Below are 25,597 nucleotides of genomic sequence, written 5' to 3'. Positions count from 1 at the left end.
TGGCCTCGTTGTGTTGATGCGCAGGAAGATGAGATGCGGGCAGACGCAGACGCGTACAGAGAGACGAGCCCGGTCTGCAGCAGGATGTGTGGCGCGGCGCGCCGAGTGCAGAGCAGCGCGCGCCGCCTGGGCCGGGCTGGGCCCGCCCGGCGGCGGGCCGCGCTGTTGTCGCGGACGTGAGCGCCCCCTGGCGGGTGGTCGGAGGCGGCGCGGTGGACGTGTGTCCGGTTGGCCAGTGCACATTGCGAGTGGCTGGCTGGCGGTCGGCGGCGAGACGGGAGAGGAGGTATGTGTCGCGGGCGCCTTTGCTGCGCTGCGTCGTTGCGTGCCTGGGCGTGCGCCTGTCGACTGTGTGTGACTGTGTTGGGCGTTGTGCCACGTGCGTGTGTGCTCGGCCGAAGGCGTCGGAAGAAAAAGAGAGAGAGAGAGAGAGAGAGAGAGAGAGAGAGAGAGACGGGCGGGCGGGCGGCAAAGTGGGTCGGTGTGCGTGGGTCGCCCGTGATGCGATGATGTCGCGTCATGTCATGTCATGTCATGTCATGTCATGTCTTGTCTTTGCGAAACGGCTGCCGAGAGGTGTGTGGTGGCGAGCGGGAATGTGCGTGTTTGGTGGTTGCCGGCCGGCCGGCTGTTGTTGGTGGTTCCTCCTGTGGTTGTTTGTGCTGCTTTGATGGCAACGTGGAAGGACGCCGGTTTCCGTGCCTTGCGTGTGGTTGTGTCGACGGTGACTGGTTGGGGGTGTGCGCCGATGCACGTGCCATGTTGTTATGTTTGGGTCGTGAGTGTGTTTTTTGGCTGTGTTGTTGTGTACGGGAAGGGGGGGGAGAGGCGGCGGCGGGTGATAGTGCGTGCAGTAGTGCCGTTGCGACGGGCGTCGGGTGGAGCCGTGCGTAGTGGCGGAAAGGTGTAGGTTGCGGGAAGCGAGCCCGTCGCGTGTCGTTGTCGTCGTCGTCGTCGTCGTCGTCGTCGTCGTCGACGGGGTCGCGTGCGCTGTGAATCGAGAGTGGCGGGAAAGGAGCAGCGTGCCGCTGTGTCGTGGTCGTTAGCAGAGGCCTGTGCTTGTCCGTTTGTTGTCTGTCGGACGCTTGGTGCGAGTTGTTTGTTTTGTTGCCGCCGCCGCGGTTGTTTTTGTTTGTCGGCTGTGCTGTGTCGGTGGGTCGGCGAGCTGTTTTGCGGTGCGTGAATGTGTTGGTGCAAAAGTGGCGGCGGCGTCATGGCTGCGACCGCGACGAGCCGCGGGCGCGCCATTGATGATGTTGAACACAGAGCGGCTGTGTGCAATGGGAGGCCTTGTTGTGTACGGGTAGCGGTGTTGTCGTACGTGCATCCGGCCCGGTGCGGAAAGCGCCGTTGCGGTTGCGGGGTTGCCTCTGGTCGCGACGTGTGGTGCTCGGCTTTGTGGGTTTTGTGGTGCCCGTTTGGCCGGTGGGTGGTGTTTTTTGTTTTTGTTTTTGTTTTTTTTTTGGTTCTGTGTGTGGTCGGTCTCTTTGGCGCTCGGTATATATCTGCCTCCTGCTCGGTCTTGCGGCGGTTTTGTCGACGTCGTCTGTAGTTTTTTGCGGCTTGCCGACGACCGACCGACCGACCGAACTACTACCTACCTGTGACAGCTACGTGTGGCGCCCGAAGGTGAACGTAACGTGACCTCGGCGCCCTTAGCCTAACCTAAGATGTCCGGCCGTAAGGTAGGTGCGGCCACCTGACGCCTCACGTCCGAACGCTTAACCTAACTTTGACGCCTAACCTAACTTTAACCCTTAACCTAACCCACGTCCAACCAACGTAACCTAACCTAACCCAAGCGACGCCAACCCTAACCTAAGGTGTTGTACACTGCGAATGTCGAAGGCATGTTATAGTCTTAGGTGGAGAGCACTGCACGCAACAAGCGGCTACACGGGTAGCAGGGGTTGTGTGGCGTGGGCTGGGCGGTTTGTTAGGTTAGATGGCCTTGGGCAAGTACAGAAAGGGGGCAACAGCAGCCTCAACGGGTGCGGGGACCAAGCAGCAATCGGTATTGTTTGTTAATTGTCAACTGTCGAAGCTGCGTTGGTACAGTACCGGAACCGCAAGCGCTGACAGAGAAAGCACCGAAGCTCTGCAATCGTTATAAGGTACAGAAAGCTGGCTGACGCCAGGGATAAATTCTGCCGAAATTGTCACAAAGGTACGGACGGTGTTTTAGAAAGGCTCGATTGCATGCGCAACCGGTGGTGGTGTGTTCGTCGCTGTTTAGTAGTAGTTTTGATCCTGTAGTGAAGTAGAAGTGGATGGTTCCTGTGAAATATTGTGGGTGGAGGTTACACTCAACAACCGAGCTAGGTTTAATAATAATTGGCTCCTTTGACCGACCTCCCGACGCAGCAGCATTAGTGGCAGAACAACGGAGAGACGGATTTGGAAACACATTTCACATACATTTTCCTCAGCATGTTAGGGTCTTAGGTGGAGATTTCAATTTACCCGATATAGACTGGGACACTCAGATGATGTTCAGGACGGGTGGTAGGGGGACAGAGAGCATCGAGTGACATTATACTGAGTGCACTGTCCGAAAAGTACCTCGAGCAAAATGAACAGAGAACCGACTCGTGGAGATAACATCGTGGACCTACTGATGACAAACAGACCCGAACGTGTTTCGACTCTGTATGTGCAGAACAGGGACGCAGTGATCATAAGGCCGTTGCAGGGAGGACGGTGTATCTGTTTGGCTAGCAAGAGTAATAGAAGGCAGATTTCCAGACGACCTGACAGATGAAAACGCAAATGCCTGTTCCGACACTGACAATGTTGAGTGTTCATGGAGAAAGTGCAAGGCAATGGTAAAAATGCGTTTTTAGACAGGTACGTGCCGAGTGTAGAACTGTGAGGGATGGGAAAAAAAAAAACCCACCGTGGTATACTACTACTACAACAACAACGTTAGGAAACTATATTGCGAAAGCAAAGAGAGCTTCACCCAAAGTTTAAAAACGCAGCCAAATCCTCCGAGACAAACGGAAGCTAAACGATGTCAAAGTGAGCGTAAGGAGGGCTATGCGTGAAGCGTTCAGTGAATTCGAGAGTAGAACAAACCCTATGTACCGACGTTGACAGAAAATGCTAGGACGTTGCGGTCTTGCGTTGAATCGGTAAGTGGCTCGAAACAGCATATGCAGACACTCCGGCATGGTGATGGCATTGAAACAGAGGATGACACGCGTAAAGCTGTGAAATACCTAAACACCTGTTTCCAAAGCTGTTTCACAGAGGACGGACCGCACTGCAGTTCCGTCTCTAAATGCTCGCACGAACGAGAAACTGGCTGACATCGAAGTAAGTGTCCAAGGAGGAATGGGAAAGTCCGCCGGACCCGACGGGATTACCAATTCGCGATTCCTACACAGGGTACGCGAAACAACCTGCCCCCCTTCTAACAGCCGTGTACCGCAAGTCTCTGGAGAGGAAGGGAGGGTTCCAAATGATTGGAAAAGAGCACAGGTAGTCCCAGTCGTCGAGCAGATGCGCAAAACCATAGACCCATATCTCTGACGTCGATGTGTTGTAGAACATGTTGTTTGCTCGAGTATCATGTCGTTTGTGGAAACTCCAGAGTCTACTATGTAGGAATCAACATGGATTCCGGAAACAGCGATCGTGTGTGAGACCCGGCTCGCTTTATTTGCCCATGAGACCCAGAAAGCTCCCAGGTGGATGCCATTGTCCTTGACGTCCGGAAGGCGTTCGATACAGCTCCGCACCGTCGCCTGATCAACGACGTAAGAGTCTACAGAATATCAGACCAACTGTGTGGCTGGATTGAAGAGATGTTAGCAGACGGAACACAGCATGTTGTTATCAATGGAGAGACAGACGTCTACAGACGTTAAAGTAAACCCCTGGCGTGCCACGGGGGAGTGTTATGGGACCATTGCTTTTTCACAATTCACATCATATAAATGACCTAGTAGATAGTGGCGGACGTTCCATGCGTCGTTTCGCGGACGATGCAGAGAGGTTGCAGGACGATCGGCAGCGGATAGGCACCCGGTGCAGGGGGAGTGGCAACTGTCCCCTTAACATAGACAAATGTAATGTATTGCGAATATACAGAAAGAAGGATCCTTTATTGTGTGATTGATTATATGATAGCGGGGACAAACACTGGTAGCTGTGACGTCTGTAAAATATGTATCTGGGAGTATGCGTGCGGAATGATTTGGAAGTGGAATGATGATCAGATAAAAGTAATTGTTGGTAAGGCGGGTACCAGGTTGAGATGCATTGGGAGAATGCTTAGCAAAAAAAAAAAATGTAGTCCATCAACAAAGGAGGTGGCTTACAGAAACACGCGTTCGACCGACCCATACGTGAGTGTTGCCCACCAGTGTGGGACCCGTAACAGGTCGGGTTGACGGAGGAAGATAGAGAAAGATCCAACGTTTTTCGTCACAGGGGTATGTGGTAACCGTGATAGCGTTACGGAGATGGTTAAGTGGCAGACTCTGCAAGGGAGGCGCCCTGCATCGCGGTGTAGCTTGCTCGCCAGGTTTTTCTCGAGAGGGTGCGTTTCCGGATGAGGTATCGAACATATTGCTTCCCCGTACGTATATACCTCCCGAGGAGATCCCGAATGTAACAGTAGAGAGATTCGAGCGCGCACGGAGGCTTTCAGACAGTCGTTCTTCCCGCGTAACATACGCGACTGGAACGGCAAAGGGTGGTAATGACAGTGGCACGTAAAGTGCCCTCCGCCACACACCGTTGGGTGGCTTGCGGCGTACAAATGTAGGAGGTCGGCTGTCGTGTGTGCTTGAAGGCAGATGCGGTGTGTCTGTCGTTGCGGACGGCGGTCAGCCCCCCTCGCGTAAGCGGCGAGGGGCGGCGGCGCTCGGTTGGCCGGTGCCGATGTTGCGCAGGCGGCGCCCGTTTTCTTTGCGGCGGGCAATTTTGTGAGAAACGGGCGCGAATGTTGGCGGGCGAGGTGGCCCGACGGCTGCGGGCCGATCGGGAAACGGTGGGAGGGCGATGGGGCGGCGGAGGTGCGTTTGCACGGCCGGCATCGCCGCACGCCTCCGCTTGTGTGGCTGTGGCGGCGGCCGCGCTGGCCGGGCTGGCGCGGCGACGGTGTGGCAGTTTTGCCGAAGGTTTGGCCATTGTGGCGGGTCGTCGGCTGGGGCTGTGGGGGCGGCATGTGGGCGGGGGCGGCGATTCTCGGCGGGCCGAGCCAGGCTGTAGCGCGCGGTAGCTGCAGTTTGGCCGTGGTTTGCGGCGCTGCCGTGGCGACTGGTTGGCGACTGTGGTGTGGCCGTGTGTAGCCCCATCCTCGGTGGTTTGAACGGCGCGGGTGGTTGCGGCGCAGGTTTGGGGCTGGTCCGCACAGGCTGTCGGACGTTGGGCGGTAGCAAGCGCGGGAGGCGCGGCGCGGCGGCGCGCAGAGTGGCGGCCGCTCTCTCGGCCGTCCGCGCCCGCCCGCGACACTGGCTGGGCCTGGCGGCGCGGCAGCTATTCTCTGCCGTGCTTGCCGCCTTGCCGCTCTCTCGCTGTTCTGTTGTTGTGTGTACGCGCGTCGTCCGTCGAAATAATGGCAGATCAGGCGGCTACGAACGAGACTGCTGCGGCACCCGCCGCCACCGGCACGACGAAGAAGGCCAAGTCTGCGGCGTCTGCGAAGAAGCCGCGCGCCAAGCCTGCGCACCCGCGCACCTCTGAGATGGTGACGGCCGCCATCAAGAGTCTGAAGGAGCGCGGCGGCTCGTCGCTGCAGGCGATCAAGAAGTACATTGCCGCGCACTACAAGCTGGACGCGGAGAAGCTGGCGCCCTTTATCAAGAAGTACCTCAAGTCGGCCGTCGTGGCTGGCGAGCTGGTGCAGACGAAGGGGAAGGGCGCGTCCGGCTCTTTCAAGCTTGCCGGCGCCGGCGGCGGGGCGGCCGAGGGCGGCAAGGCCCGTGCCGGCGGTGGGAAGAAGAAGCGCGCCGCTCCGGCCAGCAAGGAGAAGAAGGGCGCCCGTGCGGCCGGCGCAAAGAAGGCTGGTGGCGTGAAGGCGGCGACCGGTCGGAAGGCGGGCGCCGCCAAGAAGGCGTCTGCGGCGTCGGCGGCTCCCGCGGGTGCGAAGAAGGCGGCTGCGGCCAAGCCGGCCAAGGCCAAGTCGCCGTCGAAGGCGAAGAAGGCCGCCAAGGTTCCGACGAAGAAGCCGAAGGCGCCGCGCCCGAAGAAGGCGACGACGCCGTCTAAGGCGAAGGCGTCGCCCAAGAAGAAGAAGTGAAGTAAAGTAAAGAAAGGAAAGGAAAGGGGAAGGAAGGGCTGGCGCTTGACCCCGTCGTCCCCCACCCCCCTCCCCCGCGTCGTCTAGTGGCGCGCGATGGCACGGCTGCGCGCGGCCCAAAACGGCCCTTCTCAGGGCCATCAGAGGACGTCGGGAAGGCGTTGATTGTCGTGCCTGGCGCGGCGCGTTGTGTTGTGTTGTGTTGTTTGGGTGGCCGTGCGTGCATGCGCCGGTGTGTGTGTGTGTGGTTGGTTGATGTTTGTGTGGCGTTTCTGTATGACCCTTGTGGGTACTGTTTGCGTGCCGTGGTGGTTGGATTGTGGGGCCGGTGGCGGTAGGCGGCGGCGCGCGGTAGCGGAGCGGTTGTGGCCGTTTTGTTTTGTGTTTTGTATTTTGTGCGGCGGCCGACGGTTGGTTTCTCATGTTTCTGGAGACTCTGCTTGCTTGCTTTGCGGATGGCGCGTCTTGTTTTTGTGTGTGTGTGTGTCCTCTGTCTCTGAAAGGGAGACGTTGAGACGTGGAAGTGGCCGGCGGGAATTGGGAAGGCGCGGTGGCGCCTCGGAGACGGCGGCGGCCAGCCACCCGTGGTGACGTCGTCCGGCTGTTTGTTTGTTTGTGTGTGTGTGTGTGTGTACTGAAGGGGGTGGGGCGTTGATGACGTCGAATGTGATTGTTGGCGAGAGCGGCTGTGGACGGGAGGGTGGGAATTGTGGTGGTTTTTTTTTTTTTTTTTGTTTTAACGGGGCTAGAGAGAGAGGCTGGGCGGCAAGACCGACAAAAGTTTTGCTCGCGACGGAGAGATGTTAGTGGCCCTGAAAAGGGCCGTTTTTGTGTTGCGCGCGTGCGGTGCCGTGCCGCGGCTAAGCGGTTTAGGCGCGCTCGCCGCGGATGCGGCGCGCGAGCTGGATGTCCTTGGGCATGATGGTGACGCGCTTGGCGTGGATTGCGCACAGGTTGGTGTCTTCGAAGAGGCCGACGAGGTAGGCCTCGCTGGCCTCCTGCAGGGCCATGACTGCGGAGCTCTGGAAGCGCAGGTCGGTCTTGAAGTCCTGGGCGATCTCGCGCACTAGGCGCTGGAACGGCAGCTTGCGGATGAGCAGCTCTGTGCTCTTCTGGTAGCGCCTGATTTCTCGCAGGGCGACGGTGCCCGGCCTGTAGCGGTGGGGCTTCTTGACGCCGCCGGTGGCGGGCGCGCTCTTCCTCGCCGCCTTGGTGGCGAGCTGTTTGCGCGGCGCCTTTCCGCCGGTGGACTTGCGGGCCGTTTGCTTTGTGCGGGCCATAGCGGTGCGGTAGCGGTTAGCGGTGCGTGCGGTAGCGAAGCGTCCGGTGCTGCCTTGACAACGGGCCCGCGCGGGCCCGTGCTGCGCTTATATGCCCTCGGTGCGCGTGGTGGGGGGAGGGCGGGCCAGAGTCTATATAGGGGGGCGGCGCGCGCTCACGGCCTAGGGCCATACGAGCACACCATTTTCCCAGGCCGTAGACAGTCAGACGTGCTCGATATCGCCCTCATCAAGGGAATAGAGCAACATGTAACAGCCAGTACTCGATGTGCCCTGTCGTCAGACCATGTGCCCGTGGTCTACGACATAGACATAGTAGGCACAGCAGTACCACCGCGTCGCCGAAACTACAGGCGCATGGACCTAGACAGGTACCAAGAGGGCGTTACCAACCTTCTAGTAGACGCACCAAACGTGGACGAAGTGGGCGCCGAAGCTGCCCTGCGGTTACTAAACCGCCAGCTAATACAAGCAGCCGAAGCAGCTACCCCACCACCTCCACCACAACAGCCAGATCACTCCCGCCGCCTCCCACCTCAAATACGTGAAGCGATCAGGGAGAAAAACCGAGTGTTCAGGGAATGGCAACTGACACGTCAACCAGCCACTAAAAACCGCCTCAATCGCATGCAGCGAGAGATCAAGGCTGCAATTGAGGCATACAGAAACCAATCCTGGGCCGACCTAGTGGAAACACTAACACCAGAGGACGGCAGCGCCTGGCGCACGGTCAAGTCCTTCCTGCGCCGACGACAACGGGTCCCCCCGCTACATGTCGGACAGGACATCATCTGTAGCCCCGACGCAAAAGCAAGCAGCCTGGCTGACCACTTCGAGGCGTCTTTCACGCCTGTCGAAGACCTCCTCGATTTGGAACACATCCGCAGAGTAGAGGAGCAACTGCCTATCTTCCTGACATCGCGAGAGGAGGGTGATGAAATAGAGCCAGTCACGGAAGAGGAAGTCGCGGCGGAACTACAGACGCTCAACACCAGGAAAGCAGGAGGCAGCGACGGAGTAGACAACCTGCTACTCAAGAACCTACCTGCAGCGGCTCACCAGCCACTAGCAGCGTTATTTAACTGGGTCCTTCGTACAGGGAACTACCCTTCTGAGTGGAAACACGCAGAAGTGGTAGCCTTCCCCAAAGCAAACAAGGACCCACGACATGCCTCCAATTACAGACCGATCAGTCTACTCCCTTCACTTTCGAAGGTGTTCGAGCGTCTGTACGCCAAACGGCTCCTCCAACACCTCACGGAGGAAGGTGTCATCCCAGATGAACAATTTGGTTTCCGCAGCGGCCACTCCACAACACACCAGCTCCTGAGACTGGTCGAGGAAGCCATGCGGGCACTGGAGACGAGGGAGTACCTAGGGGCGGTATTCCTAGACGTCACCAGAGCTTTCGACTCCGTGTGGCATGACGGCCTCGTGTACAAGCTCTTTGTACACGGGGTACCGACGTCACACGGAGTACTGATCAAATCATACCTGGACGCAAGAACCTTCCACGTCAGGCTAGACGACGGAAAATCGACAAGACGGCAAATCAGAGCAGGAGTACCGCAGGGATCTGTTTTAGGCACCCTACTGTACACAGCCTACACTGCAGACGCCCCGCGGACAGCGCGAGTAAAGATGGCGCTATACGCCGACGATACCGCGCTGTTCGTGCGGAGTATGAATGCAGCGGAGACCAGGAGACAACTTCAACTAGGCTGTGACGTCCTGGGCGCATGGTCGACAAAATGGCGGCTGAAGTACAATGCCGCAAAGAGCCAGGCAGTGATCTTCACGAGAAGAGCACTGCCACCCGATCTCCAACCGGTCAGCATCATGGGAGGCCCCATCCCATGGAGCAAGACCGGAAAATACCTCGGGGTCACTCTTGACCAAAGGCTCACATGGCGACCACACGTCCAGGAAGTCCGGGACAGAGCTATAGGACGACTACGAGTCCTGTACCCTCTGTTAAACCCCACATCAACCCTTCCCCCACACCATGGCATCACACTCTACCTGGTACTCATACGACCAGTGCTGGAGTACGCGGCAGTGGTGTGGGGAAATGCAGCAGATGTACACATCGGTGCACTACAGAGGGTGCAGAATCGAGCCCTGAAGCTCGCTCTGCGCCTCCCTAGGCGGTACTCCACAGCTCAATTACACGAGCAAACAGGCATCCCGCTCCTCAGAAATAGGTTCCAACAGTCAGCCAGGCTGTTCTATGCGAAGGCCGAAACCTCGCATAACCGGCTCGTAAAGGACCTGGGCCAACAAATACACCACAGGCCAACTACACGTTGGCCTGATCTGTTACGGGAGTAACACATAGGAACACACTCAGGACGCCAAGAGCGTCCAGCACGGACAGACCATATAGACAGGCATAAAAATCCCCAACCCAAAGTACTAGCAGGAGTAGCACCAAGTGCTTAGCCTGCATCCTCAACGAACCAGGGCAGGTTCGTTAGGTAAAGAGCGAGCGAGCTCACGGCAGTCTCGCGCTGGCAGCGGCAGCGTTCGCACGCTTAGCTACTAGTGCAGAGGCGCTGAGAGCGTGTCTCTTTCGAGACGCAAGCAAATTGTCGTGTTGTCGTAGGGAGTAGGGTGTTAGGGCGACAGTAGAATAGGGCAGGACTCAGGAATAGCCTGAGTTGGTTAGAGTTAGGGACTTCTCACGGCCAGGGCCCCTGCTGCGGCGGGACCAGCCCGCGTCGTGTAGGCCTAAAAAATGGAAGGGAATAAGCCAGATTCCGCGATCAGGGCCCCCTCCCCTCCCCATCAACTTGCCACCGCGTCGGCCGCGCCGACGCACACCACGAGAGCAACGATGCAGCCGAAGAAAGAAGACGATGCCCCACGCCAGGACGCGCAAATGAACAAGTTCGTCATGGACGAACTACTTGCAGACGAACAGCAACAAATTCGAGACATCCTGCGAAGAGCGCAAGCGAGAAGAGAGGCAGCAGCAAGAGACAGCAGGAATCGGAGACGCGGAAGCGACTCCGAAGAAAATGACGGGCGCACTCGCTCCGAGTCCGACATTTCCGACATCTCGGATGCCGACTCCGACAACTCCCAGATGAGCTGCGACGCCGCGGAAGACGGGATGTCCACCCGGGAAGCAGAAGAAGACCTCACTGGATTCCAAGTGGTCAGGAACAGGAGACGAAAACAGAAATCTCAGGAACAAAATCCGGAGGAGGAGAGGAAACGAGTGAAGACCGACACTACGGAATACGCCGTACCGACAAAAAACGCATTTACTGAATTGGAACAACCAGATGAAGAACCAGCCATCCCAACAACGAGCACCTCGGCAACGGTACCGACAGCAGGGGCGAAGCCGCCACCCCTTGTGGTGTACCAAACCACGGACTATCTTCGCCTTAATGCGGACATCAAGAAAAACATAGATGGGGAACTACGGGCGATATACAGAGGGGATCACATAAGATACCACTTTGCCTCCATGGAAGATTACAAGAAAGCCTACGCCTTCCTGGAGAAGAACCAGATGCAGTATTTCACGCATCAACTTCCAGAAGACCGATGCCTGAAAGTAGTGTTCAAGGGAATACCGGAAACGGTACCACCGCAGACAATAGTAAATGTCCTCCTCGATAGAGGATACACAATCAAGGACATCCACCAGTATCGACAGAGAAACGAAAAGACGAAGAAACTAGAGCCGATGCCCGTTTACGTCATCTCGCTCCCAAAAGAGAAGAGGTCGGATAAAATCTATGGAGAAAAATACATACTTGACACACGCGTGAGAATAGAGAATTACCAACCCCGAGATGGACCCCCGCAGTGCAAGAGATGCCAGCGGCTCGGCCACACAGCGAAATACTGCAGGCTAAATCCAAGATGCGTAAAGTGCGCTGGCCCCCATCTGACCGCAGCCTGCACACTGAGCCAGTCAGAGGCGTGCACCTGTGTCCTCTGTGGTAACAAGGGCCATCCAGCCAACTTCAGAGGCTGTCCGGAGTACCAGCGAGCCCTGAAGCCATTCAGACCCGCAATTAATCTCCGAAGGACAAGCACAAGCCAGCCAACACCAACTACGACGCCACCGGCACCAACCAACACAGCCGAGAACTTCCCACCTCTTCGTCAGAGGCGAACAATATCAAATGCCAGCGCATGGGGCCGCCAAGCGCCACAGCCAACGGAGCCACAACGGGAAGCACCCTCGACAGGAACCATTGGGGATGCCTTCAAACAAATTACAGATTTGGTGAAGACATTCATCAAACCAAATCTCATAACAAAGATCAAGCAGATTGCAACAGACATAAAGAACGCGCAGGATCCGCTCTCGAAGATACTGGCACTTGCGCAAGGGATAACGTCTCTCTTCGAGTAGGATGGCCCTCAACCGCCCATCACGAGACATTACAGCGGCAATCTGGAACGCCAATGGCATCAAGGATAAGAAGAATGAGATTGAACAATTCGTCATGGAGCACAACATCGATGTCCTAATGGTCAACGAAACGCACCTGCGCGGGAACGAGGCGTTTAAACTCAGAAATATGCACGCATACCGCAACGACAGGCTATTAAGAAGAGGAGGAGGCACAGCGGTCTTCGTGCGGCGGTCGCTGATCCACCACAAGGAAGACATACTACACTACAACCACCTGGAAGCAACGGCGGTCACTGTCAGAACTTATGCGGGAAACATAACATTTGTGGCAACATACTTGCCGCCACGAGCAGCCCTCGACAGGCAAGACATAGCGGCCCTCACCAGTTTTTCCCCAGCAACGCTGATAGGCGGCGACCTGAACGCAAAGAACCGTCAGTGGAACTCACGGAGAAACAATCGGAACGGAAACCGACTCCTGGAGATAGCGGAAGAACTAAACATCGATATCCACGGACCGGAAGAGCCCACCTACGTCCCAGTATTCACTCGGAACCACCCTGACGTCCTGGACATCGTGCTAACAAAGGACATAACGGCGGACGTCGAGCTGACCGCAAAAAACGATCTCTCCTCCGACCACCTGCCAGTCCTCATACGGCTACGACGCATCTCGCTATCGGACCAGCCATGGACGACGAGAGACATCGACTGGGACGCCTTCCGCCGAGCATTAAACAACACGGTCCGCCCCACGCTATCGCTTAACACGAAGGAGGAAGTGGCCACAGCGGTGGACTACCTGACAGAAAAGATCCAGGCAGCGGCCCGAAGAGCCACCACATCGACCGTCATCCAAACGCCGCACACAACGGAGCTCCCACCACTACTCCAAGAACTACGACACCAGAAAAACCGGTACCGCCGACGCTGGCAAGAGTTCAGGAACCCTCGGGATAGACAGACCATGAACCGGCTCCAACGAGAACTTCGCGCCCGCCTAACGGACTGGAGGAGGGAACAATGGGAGGACAAGATGGACCAATTCCAACTACAGCAAAAAGAGGAGTGGAAGCTGGTGAAGGCAATACGTCGCCCTAAAGAACCAAAACGCGCCATCCGCAACAACAGAGGACTGACCTTCGAACCACTAGAGATGGCAGAAACATTCGCAGAGGCTTACGAACAGCAAAATACCCTCCACAATTACGAACTCGATGAAGAAGAAGCTCGCGCCGAAACCGCAACAACGGAATTCATCGAAGAATTCACCAGGCGACAAACAGCGGACCAACCTCTCCTCACCACACCAACAGAAGTCAAGAACATAATTAGAAACAGGAAAGGGACGTCAGCACCAGGAATGGACCGCATCTCGAACGCGCACCTGAAGGAACTGCCGAGGAAACCGCTAGTACTACTAACCCGAATCTACAACAGCTGCCTCCTACTGAACCACTTTCCGCAGCAATGGAAGACAGCTAAGATCATTCCTATCCCGAAACCGGGCAAAGACCTACAAATGCCAACGAGCTACAGGCCGATAAGTCTGCTCAGCACCTTAAGCAAGATCTTCGAAAGGGTGGTACTCAAGAGAATTCAGCAACCGCTAACAGCAGACGGAACGATCCGACCGGAGCAATTCGGATTCCAACGGAAACTCTCAGCAGAACTGCAGGTCGTTAGAGTGGTCGAGCACATCACCAAGAAATTCAACGCGTCACATTCCACCGCTGCGGCCTTCTTGGACTGGGACAAGGCCTATGACAGAGTCTGGCATGATAAGCTCATCCAAAAACTGGCCACACAGACAACCATTCCGGACTGCTATGTACACCTGATAGCGGACTACCTCCAGGACCGCCGAATCACCGTTGCAATGGAGGGGAAGAAGTCCAGCCTCAAACAACTAACAGCAGGCATCCCTCAAGGGTCAGTCCTCTCGCCGTCGCTGTTCAACGTGTACATCAACGACCTCCCGCTGGAAGACAACGTTAAATTGGCCCAGTTCGCGGACGACACGGCGCTGTACACTAGCGGCCGCCAACATTTCGCTAACGTCAACCGATTGCAGCGCCAAATGGACAAAGTCGTCAGCTGGTGCAGGACAAACAAAGTGGTACTAAATGCAGAGAAAACCACACTGGTATACTTCTGCAAAAAGCAACCAAGGATCGAAAGAGTGAGCATCCTGGGCCGCCGGATCCCGTGGTCACCCTCAGTCCGCTACCTGGGAGTCCAACTGGATGCCAAATTATTCTTCCACACGCACATCCAGGGAAAGAAGACCAAATGCATGCAGATGGCCAAGGCACTGACACCATTCTTCATCAGCAGCGACCTCAACCAGGACACCAAGCTCCGGCTGTACAAAGCAACCGTCCTACCAGCGCTACTCTACGGCAGTTCGGCGTGGGGTACAGCATCCAAGACCCAACTCCAGTCTCTTCAGGTAGTGCAGAATAAAGTTCTGAGATGGATACTACGGGCCCCCCCTTGGGAAAGTAACCACCTAATTCACGAAGCCACCCAAATGGACACTCTAAAAACAGCAATCAGAAAAAAGGCCGTCAAACTTTATACTAAAGTAGACCAACTGCGAAATGTACTGCCCCACCTCAGGGAACTCGGAGTCACCCACCCACAACCAGGCCACCGTTTTAAGGTCCCAATGTCCCTAACAGAAGAAGAGTAGCCTAGAAGCAAATGTATATATGTAAATAACGTAATCAGGAAAAATAGATAAGCAAAACAAAAATGGACAACGAAGCAGGTCGGCTAAGGGCCCCTGAGGCCCAAGTATGCCAGTCCCTGCAAAAGCAGTTTTTTCTTTGTAAATAAAGATTGTTAAAAACCTTCACCCAAACACACGTACACGGCGAGTCGCATCAGCGACGGGCCTGCAAACACACACAGAAAAAAAAAAAAAAAAAAAAAAAAGCTCACGGCGCACCGTAGCCGACTCGCTAGCGCCGGGTGAGGAGCTGCCGCTTGTGCTTTTTTTTGCTTGAGGAGGAGGAAGAATGACAGGCCGCGGCAAGGGAGGAAAGGGGCTGGGCAAGGGTGGCGCCAAGCGGCACCGCAAGGTGTTGCGCGACAACATCCAGGGCATCACGAAGCCCGCCATCCGCCGCCTGGCTCGCAGGGGCGGCGTGAAGCGCATCTCTGGTCTGATCTACGAGGAGACCCGCGGAGTGCTGAAGGTGTTCCTGGAGAACGTGATCCGCGACGCGGTGACGTACACTGAGCACGCCAAGCGCAAGACTGTGACGGCCATGGACGTGGTGTACGCCCTGAAGAGGCAGGGGCGCACCCTGTACGGTTTCGGCGGTTAGGCAGGCAGCCGGTGTGCTGTGGCCTTCCCGCGGCCGTGCCGTTGCCCGTGCTTGGTGGGAGAGACGAAAAAACGGCCCTTTTCAGGGCCACCACACTGTTCGGAAATTGAAAAGTGCGAAAGGGTCTGTGTTGCCTGCCTGCCTCTGTGTTTGTTGTTGTTGTTGTTGTTGTGCGCCTCTGTTGCTTTGCGTGCGTGCGTTCCGTTTGGAGATTCGACGTGACGTGTGTGTGATGATGGATGCGGGAGGGCGCGGCTGAGTCCGGTGTGTGCGTGGTTTGTTTGTGGCGCGGGCCGGACCATCGATCGGATCAGCTGTTTGGTTTGGTTTGTCCTGTGCCTGTGTGTTTGGAGAGCGCGCGCGGCGGCCCGCGTGTCGTCCGTCGTCGGGCCGTTACGCGCTGTGTGTGTCGCGCGCGCTCTTTTAATTATGAACATATTAACAATGATCACATCACATTATTGGTGTATTGATGTCGTTGTCGTTGTTTGGAACGCGACTGTGCGTGCGTGGAGGGGTGCAGAAAAAAATGTGTGTGTGTTCGGCCACACGGGCTGTGGACAAGATGGCGGACGTGCGCCGGCGCCGGCTGCGAATGAATGACTGTGGACGTTGTTGTAAAGTGCGGCGAGGACGACGGAAACTTTGCTTTGGACGTAGGTTTGTGTGGTGGCCCTGAAAAGGGCCGATTGTTGTGAGGCGAGCCGGCAAGGCAAAGGCGCGTTTGCGTTTGCGTGCAGGGAGCACGCAAGCGCAGCGCCGCGGTCCCTGTTTAGGCCTTCTTCTCGGTCTTCTTTGGCAGCAGGACGGCCTGGATGTTGGGCAGGACACCACCCTGTGCGATGGTGACGCCCGACAAGAGCTTGTTGAGCTCCTCGTCGTTGCGGATGGCGAGCTGCAGGTGGCGCGGGATGATGCGCGTCTTCTTGTTGTCGCGGGCCGCGTTTCCGGCCAGCTCGAGCACCTCAGCCGCGAGGTACTCCATGACGGCGGCGAGGTAGACGGGCGCCCCGGCGCCGACGCGCTCGGCGTAGTTTCCCTTGCGCAGGAGGCGGTGGATTCTGCCGACCGGGAACTGGAGCCCAGCCCTGCTTGAGCGGGACTTTGACTTGCCCTTGACTTTGCCTCCCTTTCCGCGTCCGGACATGGCGTTTGGCTAGTGGCGTAAGCGTGAAACACGTAACCGTAACGGTGCGAGCCGCAGCGAGTCGAGCAGCGGAGTGCGTGCGTGTGCCGGCGGCGACTCGACTCGACTCGCTTTAATCACTGGCTACCTATGCCAGGTGTAGAGGCAGTGTAAGCAGCGGAGCTGCTGTTCCTGCAGTGACCTCTTTGGGTGGAGAGTGGGACCTATCGTGTTGAGCTGTCCTCACTGGGCATCGTTCATTGTGACGCCCTTTGTTTCGGAATCAGGCTGCATGAGTTGGTTACTCTTGCAGTAGGTCTGGCCAACGAGTCGTTGGCCTGTGGTGGACCTGGCGGCCCAGACCACGAATCAAGCGGCTGCCAGACTGCTCCGCATTGCTATAGAACAGTCTGGCGATTTGCCGGAAGCGATCCCGTAGGAAGGGGATCCCAGCTTCTTCATGGAGCAGCCTCGTCGGATAGCGAGGCGGCTTGTGGAGCGCTAGTCGCAGCGCCCTATTCTGTACGCGTTGGAGCGTCGCAACGTGCGTCGCTGCCGCGTTACCCCACACCACAGCCGCGTATTCCAGTACCGGCCGGATAAGGGACAGGTACATGGTGAGGCCATGGCGTGGAGGAAGTGTCGTGGAAGGGTTGAGCAGTGGGTAAAGCGCACGAAGGCGGCCCACTGCCCGCCCTCTGACGTCTCGGACGTGTGGCAGCCACGTCAGGTGCCTGTCCAACGTCACCCCGAGGTATTTGCCGGTGCGCAACCATGGGATGGGGCCCCCCATGATCGTGACCGGCGGTAGGTCCGGTGGCAGCCTCTTTCTGCTGAAGATGACAGCCTGACTCTTCGCAGCGTTGAACTTCAGGCGCCATTTCGTGGACCAGGCGCCCCGGACGTCACATCCGAGCTGGAGGCGACGGCGCATCACGGCCGCGTTCATGCTGCGGGTGAACAACGCCGTGTCGTCGGCATAAAGTGCCAACTCCACGCGTGCCACCCGCGGGGCGTCGGCGGTGTAGAGGGAGTACAGCAGGGGGCCGAGGACCGACCCCTGCGGCACTCCCGCTCGAATCTGCCGGTCGGTGGAAGTGCCTCCATCTGCTCGGACGTGGAAAGTGCGTCCCGAGAGATACGAGCGCAGCAGGACCACGTGCGACGTCGGTACCCCGTGCGCAAAAAGTTTGTACACGAGGCCGTCGTGCCACACGCAGTCGAAGGCCTTGGAGACGTCGAGAAGCACCGCCCCTAGGTACTCCCGCGTCTCCAGCGCTCGCATCGCCTGCTCCACGAGGCGCAACAGCTGCTGCGAGGTAGAGTGGCCGCTCCGGAACCCAAACTGCTCCTCGGGAATGAGTTGCTGTTCCGTCACGTGGCGCAGCAGCCGCTCCGCGTACAACCTCTCAAACACCTTTGAGAGGGACGGGAGCAGACTGATTGGCCGGTAGTTCGCGGCCTGGCGTGGATCCTTGCCGCTCTTGGGGATGGCAACCACTTCCGCATGTTTCCACGCGGAAGGGAAGGTCCCAGAGCGGAGGATGCTGTTAAAGATGTCCGCCAGAGATTGGTGTACCTCCGGCGGAAGCATCTTCAACAGGCGGTTGGTGACACCGTCTGTGCCACCCGCCTTCTTTGGATTGAGTCGACGGAGCTGCAGGTCCACTTCCTCGGCTGTGACTTGCTCGATCTCATCGTCTTCCTCCCGTGCAGCGAGGAAAACCGGCAGGCGGTCCGCCACCAGACGGACGTGGTCGGGATCGACCACGCCGTCAGCAGGTTGAAAGTTTTCCGCGAACGTGTCCGCGAGGATGCCGGCTTTCGCATCTGGCTCGCCGATAACGTTCGCACCTGCATGGAGAGGCGGGACTCGCTGGCGACGACGAAGGAAACGCTTGGCGGTCCGCCAAGCACTACCGTCTGTCGTTGTTAGTGTGGCCACTAGGCCCGCCCAATCCCGATGTCGGTGGTCGTCGATGGCGGCCCGAATCTCGCGCCGCGCCCTGTTGAGGCAGCGCTTCGTCTCGGGCAGCCGTGTGAGCTGCCATTCCCGGAAGAGGCGATTCTTGTTTGTGATCGCCTCTAGGATGTGCGGCGGGAGCTGGCGCGACATCTCTCGCGGCCGTCCTGGCCGCCTGGGGGTGGCCGCCTCCGCTGCTGCCAGTGTGTGCTGCGTGAAGAAGGCCAACGCTTCGTCAGCCCCTTGCACAGCGGGATCGGGCACGCCCTCGAGGCGGTCGAGGACCTCGACGCGAAAGCGTGCCTCATCTATGCCACGGAAGTTGTGGCGGTCGGACGGCATAGATGCACCGATGACGTCCATGTCGAAGACCACCGGGAGGTGATCGGACGACATGGCGCATCTAACGGTGGCAGATGTGTAGTGCCCAACACCTTTGAGCACGGCGATGTCGAGCACATCAGACTGGCCGCGATGGGGGAAGACGGTGTGATCATAAGGCCCCAGTACTATCGCGCCATGCCGTTGTGTGGCGCGAAGGAGGCGGCGGCCGCTGGCGTTGGTGATGCGGGAGTTCCACTGCGGGTGCTTGGCGTTCAAGTCACCCGCAATGAAGACTTTCCCGCGCAGTGCCAGCAGGGCGTCGACGTCAGCCTCCTGAAGCAGTCCCCTCGGCGGCCTGTAGGCCGCAACGAAGGTGACGACCCCCGCCGTCGTGGTGACAGCCACCCCAGTGGCCTCCATTGCAGCGAGGGGCGGAAGCTGGACTTCGTGATGTTTGAGGGACGCCTTGATATAGATAGCCGTCCCGCCGCCGTGGGTCAACCTGTCGGTGCGGTAGCACCGATAGTTGGCCGCCTTCACGTGTATTCCGGGCTTCAGGAAGGTCTCGCACACGAGGCAGATGTCAATTGCCTCGTCGCGCAGGAACTCCCTGAATTCCCCTTGTTGGGGGACCAAACTGTTTGCGTTGAAGGCGCAAACGGTGAGGCCATGGATATGGCGATTATCCATGGCGTGGTGGAGTTGTGACGCCGGCCTGAAGGGCCGACGTGACCGCGGTGACGAGCACCGGGAGCTGCTCGAGCAGCTGGCTCAACGACCGCAAGAGCGATCGGAGCTCGGCTGCGTCGGTGGCCGAGGGGGCGGTGGGGGCCGCTGGGGCGGCCTCCGCCACTGGGGCGGCCGGTTGCGGCCGCTCGGTAGAAGACGGCTGCCGTGGAGCATCGGTAGCCGGTCGCGGCGCAGCACGTGGTGCCTTCCTCTGCAGCGACAGGGTGTCGTCGGCAGTCCATTGTGCAGCGGCAGGGGTGACCCGGCCCGCGCGACGGCGACGCCTGCGCGGGGCGGCAACCCGCGCGCCCTGCGTGGGTGCGGGAGTTGCCTCCCCCTCGGGCGAAGCCGTGGACGGCGCGGTCGGTTGCTGCGTCTCGCGCTCCACCTGTGCCGAACTTCGGGTGGTGGAGGCTGATGGTCCGCCCTTGGTGGCGGCAGCAAAGCTGGTGGACGGGTGCACCTTACGAGAAGGTGCAGCCCCTCCCCTCGGTCGATTTCGGCCCCTTTTGAAGGCCGAACAGCCTCTGTAGCTGGCAACGTGCGTGGCGCCGCAGTTGCAGCACGTCGGTTTGTCTTCTCTGGCAAGCCCACAGGACTTGCTCTCGTGCTGGCCCGCGCACTTGACGCAGCGGGGCAACATGGAGCAGTAGCGGGAGACGTGGTCGAGCCGCTGGTAGGAGAAGCACTGGGCCCTCTTGCCTTTGGCCCGGAGAGGTTCCACTGCGACCGCGACACGGCCGACCCGTTGCACCTGGAAAATCTTCCGATTTTCCAGGTTGTCAACGAGGACAACCTGATACAGCGGCATGTCGCGGTGCGTACGTGGGGACTTCATCAGTCCGGTGGACCGGACGCCGAAGCCCATGTCCTCGAGCTCCTCTCGAAGGTAGTCCGCACCAAACTTGAGGGGAAGGTGGCGGAATACCACCTTCAGAAGTTTGAGCGGCTCCGAGGGGTGCGTGTAGCACGGGAGGCCATCTTTGCCGATGGCGTCCATCACCGCGCGGTACTCCTCGCTGGACGCCACTGTGACCTTGTAGAGGTCACGGCCAGCGTTCTTGACAGTGGCGGACTCGGCCACCCTGTCCAGTTTGTGCTGGAACTCTTTGTACTCGCCGGCCCACTGGATGACGATAGGCGGCGGCTTCTTTTGGGCCGGCGCCAGAGGCGCGGCGTCATCCTCCATAGCATCGACGCTGGCGCCCGCAAACGTGTTGGCGGTCGGCAGCGGTGTCGGTTGCTGCAGCGCAGCAGCCCTGGCAGTGTGCCGCCGGGGTGGGGCGACAAAACCATCCTCGTCCGGCTGCCGGGAGGCGGCAGGTGAACGATTGGGCCGCCGCGTGGTCTTCGTCGATTTCTGCACGGCGGTGCTCCGGGAGGAGCCCGCGATAGTCAGCCCAGACTCTGTTGTGGAGGTGCGGGAGGCCCTGGAGGCCTTCTTCCGCGGCCTCGCTGCTTCAGATGTCTGGGAGGGAGTGTCGGAGTCGTCATGCGTCTCAGCCCGGCGCTTTCTGGGCGCGCGGGCAGTGTCAAGGTCGGTGTCCCGGCGCTCCGACTCGGCAATCGCCTCAGCCAGATTTGCGTCAGGCAGGTCGGTGTCCTCCATCTCGGTGGCCGCAGCTAGCGCAGCCACGGGCTCTTCTCGTGTCTCTGGGGCCAGGGGGGCAACCGGGGGCACATCGACCTCTTCAGTGGTCGAGGCCAGCGGCGCAACTCCCGCCGAGGCCGCCACCGCCGGGACCGCAACCTCGTGCGATACGACCGGCGGGGCTCTCGGTGGCACACCCGACACATGCTGCCTCGTGTGCGGTAGAGCGGCAGCCTTCTGAATGTTGCAGAAGGCGAGTATAGCCGCCTCGTCGTCCTCTCGACCAGGGTAGTGGCCCCCGCAGGCGAGCTTGTTAAAGAGTATGAACAGTTGGTCACGTTGGTTAGGGTCAGCGGTAGGCAGGTATGCCTGGTCAGCGTCACTCGTCGTTAGTCGGTCCATAGTGCAGCTTTGTGGTAGGTAGGCAAGGTGGTCGTCTACTCTAGTGACCGCGGACTTGTCCCACGTGAAGGGGGTCCTGGATCACGTCGTGCCCTAACGGTCCCTAGGCGCGGCACAAATCGATTACTGAATCGATTTGATTCGCAGCCGATAACGAGGAGTGCACGACAATTTCGCCGCTGACGCACTCGCAAGCGAGTAGTCAGCAGTGAAGGTTCGCGGCAGCTTCCGTAGCTCACTCGCCAGTGACCGCGTGCCTTAACAAAGGCGCGCGGACAAAGACGCGCGGGAACAAAAGCGCCAGCGACACAAAGCGGAGCGGTGAGCCAGAGCGTCCTCTCGCTACGGCGGCTCAGCGCGTGCCGGCGGCGGCGCTGCTGCTGCTGCTGCTGCTCACATCTATTACTTTCCCCTCTTTGGGGAAGTGTGAGGGGGAGTTTGTAGCCTTTCGGCTTTTACTCCCCTGTGAACGTGTGTGTGTGATTTTTCTATAGTTTTTTGGTGTCTGTGACTTGTGATGTTTGTTGTGAGTGAGTCTGGTACTTGCCTGGGGTAGGCGAAAAGATTGGTGTTATATGGGTAGGAACTGGATTAGGGATTGGGTATTGGGATTTTCTCTTCGACTTAATCGTCGAAGATCGTCATAGGGCGCTTATGCTTATCGCGGGACATGTCATACCGACCTAGGGAATGGATGAGCGCGTTTCCGGATCTGGAAGAACCCTCATAGAAGGCCCTTGCCAGATCCTGGAAACGCTCTCTCAGGAGTGGGATTTCGGCTGCGGCGTGTAAGTCGTCTGTGGGGAATCCGAGAGGTAGGTGGAGTGCCCTTCTGAGGGCGCGGTTTTGCAGCCTCTGGAGTTTGTCCAGGTGCTGCTTTGCCGCGTATCCCCAGACAGGGCACGCATACTCCATTACTGGCCGGATCAGGGCCTGGTAAACATTTACTGCTACTGGGCAGGGAAGGGAGCTGGTTGCGTTCAGGATAGGGTATAGGATGGACATTCTGGCGCAGACCTTCCTGTGGATCTCGTCTATGTGGGGTTTCCACGTAAGACGAGAGTCCAAGGTTACGCCAAGGTACTTGGCGGTTCTGCGCCAGGGGAGTTGGATTCCATTTAGGTGAAGGTGGAGGGGGGGACGTTGGGGAGGTTCGCGCCTTCCGAGCCTGCGGGTAATCAGCATTGCCTGCGTCTTCTCAGAATTGATGGTGATGCGCCAGCGACGGGCCCAAGTTTCCGTGTCGTCTAAAACCTTTTGTAGCCTACAGATGACCAGGTCCTTGTTTGCGTTTCTCGTGTAGAAGGCTGTATCGTCAGCGTACTGTGCAGTGTGCACCAGGGGGGCCGTTGGTGTGTCCGCAGTGTACAAACTGTACAATACGGGCCCCAGGACCGATCCCTGCGGCACCCCGGCACGAATACGCCTTCTGGTGGAGGTGGCAGTTTCTACTTTGACGGAGAAAGTCCTATTTGTGAGATAGCTCTTGATGAGCTGAACTATACTCCCAGGAAACCCTTGTGTGTGCAACTTGTAGAGTAGCCCTCTATGCCATACTGAATCAAAGGCTTTGGCTACGTCTAGTAGCACTATCCCGCAGTAGCCTCTGTGGTTGAAGCCCTCTGTGGCTGCTTCGACCATTCTCATGACCTGTTGTGGGGCAGAGTGGTTCTGCCGGAACCCAAATTGGAAATCCGGCAGAATTTGCTCTCTGGTAATATGTTCTTGTATGGGTCTTAGCAGGAGGCGCTCATAGATCTTGCTGAGAGTTGGCAAGAGGCTAATCGGCCTGTAGTGCTGCGGGAATAGAGGGTCTTTCCCTGGTTTGTGTATCGCGACCACTTCCGCATGTTTCCAGCAAGTTGGGAAAACACGGGATCGAGTAATCTCGTTGAGGACGTTCGCGAGGTGTGTGATTGCTGTGGGTGGGAGATTTTTTACTAACTGATTAGTGACACTGTCGTGCCCTGGTGCCTTTTTTGTAGGGAGGGACCTGATTACTCTTGCCACGTCCTCGGGGGCAAAAACTGTGGGTTCGTCTTCCGGGTCCTCCTCAGCATTGAGGAAGACGGCCAGTTGACGACGGACCACTCTTTCATGCTCATCATCCTGGGGTTCTGCCGCTTGGAACTGCTTCTCGAAGGAGTCGGCGAGGGCGTTGGCCTTTCCAGCATGGCTGTAGACCAGTCCCCGTTCGCCATGCAGTGGCGGCATCCTAGCGCGTCGTTTTGTAAACTGTTTGGTCGCTTGCCATAGAGTATGATCGTCCACTTTGAGAGCTGTGAGGCGGTTTTGCCATTGCTGGTTTCTGTGCTCATTGAGCGCTACCTTCAGTTCTCTCTGTAGACGATTGAGCAGCCTCCTGGTGGCCTGATTTCTGGTGATCTTCCACTCTTTTGCCACTCTGTTCTTATGTCGAATTTGAGCTAGCAAGTGTTCCGGGAGCTGTATTTGCGGCGGTGGGCCATCCCTTTGTGGAGGGGTGGCTTCTTCCGCTGCCTGCAAGATGGTGCCTGTTAGGTCTTGTAGCGCTTGTTCTACTGTTTCAGCAGTAGGTGGCGGAGCGCGAGCGATATCAGAGGCGACAGTTTCTTGGTATCGCTCCCAGTCTGTACGTTTGTATGACGTCTGGTACCGTGGGAGTGCTACCCATTCTCCCACATCGACCTCCAGAATCACTGGGTTGTGGTCGGAGGACATTCTGTTGATTGTCCTTGCGGTCACAAATCCTGCGATCCTCCTAGTGAGAGCTATGTCTAACACATCGGGCCTGCTTCCATTTTTCGGAAAATGTGTGGGCTCAACTGGACCCCATGTTTCGAAGTGGTGGGTGTGCGCTAGTTGTTGCAGTTTGGCACCTGCTCTGGAGGTTACTCTAGAATTCCAATCAGGATGTTTGGCATTGAAGTCTCCCCCTATTATGAGGTTGCCTTCAATTTGCCCTAGAGCAGCTATGTCTCCCTCATCTATCTGGTCATGTGGGGGTCGGTAGACTGCAACAATTGTTAGGGGTCCAGTGGCAGTGGCTACTTCCACTGCCACTGCTTCGATTTTGTTGGTAGCTGGTAAGAATACCTGGTGGTGAGGGATCCCTCTTTTTACATATATGGCCACTCCTCCGCCTTGGGTTGGCCTGTCTTTACGGTAGGTAACGTAGTTGGGAACTGTCGCTTTTATTCCCGGTTTTAGGTGGGTTTCCCCCATCATGCATATGTCGATGGAGAACTCCTTCATGAGTTCTCTGAACTCGACCTCTTGATTAACAATGCCGTCTGCGTTAAAGACGCACATTGTCAGGCCTTGAATATTCGGTCGTCTATTCATGATGGGGTTTTGGTACTACTGAGGAAGTCGCAGAGGGGAGCGACTGCTGGACTGTTGCCTGAAGGGCGACGAGGATCTGTGTGTTCTGCTTCTGGGCTTCCCTGAATTCCTTCATCATTTCCATGACGAGGTTCATGGTCTGCACCATTACGCCTAACAACTGATCCATGGGGGGGGAGTGTGTGTGGGGTTCCCTAGAGCTTCCTCCGTCATGGTGGACCTGGTCGTTGTTGCTGTGTGTTTCCCGGTGTTGTTCTCGTGATGGTGTCTGATGTTGTGATGATTGGGCCACGCTTTCATGGTTCCTCGGAGGAGAAACCACTTCAGCATAAGTCGCCCTCGGTGTGTCCGGCCTTGGTTTAGCCCAGGCCTTGTCTGTGTGTGTTGTCGTGTTTGGTTTTCTTGTGTGTCTGGGGGGGTTTATGGTGTTTAGCTTATGTGTGTGGGGGGCGGCCTTAGCGCCCTTTGCCTGTTGTGTGTGTCTTTTGTGGACCTCACAACCTTGGTAGCCCGCTGTGTGGTTTTTGCCACACAGCGCGCACCTTATTTGTGGGTCCGTGTGCTTCAGTGTGCATGTCCTGGTGTCGTGGGCCTCGGCGCACTTCCTGCACCTTACTGGCATGGTGCAGTAGGCGGCGATATGGTTTAGGCCCTGGCACCTGAAGCACTGCACCGTCTTGTTCTTACGGCGAAGCGGTTCGGTGGTGACAGGCACAGCCAGGACCATCTTTATCTCCCTTTTGTTCTGAGGGATGTCCGGGAGTGTGGCCTGGTATAGTGGCCACTTGCTGTCGATGTTGCCCATCTGCTGGACCGCCTTTACGACGTACCCCTGGGCAGTCAAATCTGTTTTGATCGCCTGGGGGGACACTCGTCTTGGGAGGTCTCTTAT

Source organism: Schistocerca nitens, chromosome 9 (genome assembly GCF_023898315.1).
Source record: "Schistocerca nitens isolate TAMUIC-IGC-003100 chromosome 9, iqSchNite1.1, whole genome shotgun sequence".
Taxonomy (NCBI): domain Eukaryota; kingdom Metazoa; phylum Arthropoda; class Insecta; order Orthoptera; family Acrididae; genus Schistocerca; species Schistocerca nitens.
Note: the sequence above shows the minus strand (reverse complement) of the source record.